Source organism: Nomia melanderi, unplaced genomic scaffold, assembly GCF_051020985.1.
Source record: "Nomia melanderi isolate GNS246 unplaced genomic scaffold, iyNomMela1 scaffold0014, whole genome shotgun sequence".
Taxonomy (NCBI): domain Eukaryota; kingdom Metazoa; phylum Arthropoda; class Insecta; order Hymenoptera; family Halictidae; genus Nomia; species Nomia melanderi.
Window position 1 is genome coordinate 5,426,311 of NW_027475130.1, and position 955 is coordinate 5,427,265.

Sequence of the window (955 nt, forward strand, 5' to 3'; positions counted from 1 at the left end):
ACTCAGGGTCAGGGAAAAATCCAATATATATCTGGTGATATCTCGGGTGCTATTAGAGGTAGCGCAATAAATCAAAGTGAATTATCTGCTGGGGCCCTGGCGCATGAATCTGTGCAGCGGGATCGACCTCGGACCACGAGGGACCGAGAAAACCATCGACACTTGGGGCCGGACCGTCAGGGTCAGGGAAAAATCCAATATATATCTGGTGATATCTCCGGTGCTATTAGCGATAGCGCAATAAATCAAAGTGCATTGTCTGCAGGGGGCCCTGGCGCATGAATCTGTGCAGCGGGATGGACCTCGGTCCACGAGGGACCGAGAAAACCATCGACACATGGGGCCGGACTGTCAGGGTCAAGCAAAAATCCAATATATATCTGGTGATAACTCGGGTGCCATTAGAGCTAGCGCAAGAAATCAATGTGACTTATCTGCAGGGAGCACTGGCGCATGAATCTGTGCAGCGGGATGGACCTCGGACCACGAGGGACCGAGAAAACCATCGACACATGGGGCCGGACTGTCAGGGTCAAGCAAAAATCCGATATATATCTGGTGATAACTCGGGTGCTATTAGAGATAGCGAATTAAATCAAAGTGCATTGTCTGCAGGAGGCCCTGGCGCATGAATCTGTGCAGCGGGAACGACCTCGGACGACCAGGGGCCGAGAAAACCACCGTCTCATGGTTTCGGACACCCAGGGTCAGGGAAAAATCCAATATATATCTGGCGATATCTTGGGTGCTATTAGAGATAGCGCAATAAATCAAAGTGAATTATCTGCAGGAGGCCCTGGCGCATGAATCTGTGCAGCGGGATCGACCTCGGACCACCAGGGGCCGAGAAAACCACCGTCTCATGGGGCCGGACACTCAGGGTCAGGGAAAAATCCAATATATATCTGGTGATATCTCGGGTGCTATTAGAGATAGCGCAATAAATCAAAGTGCA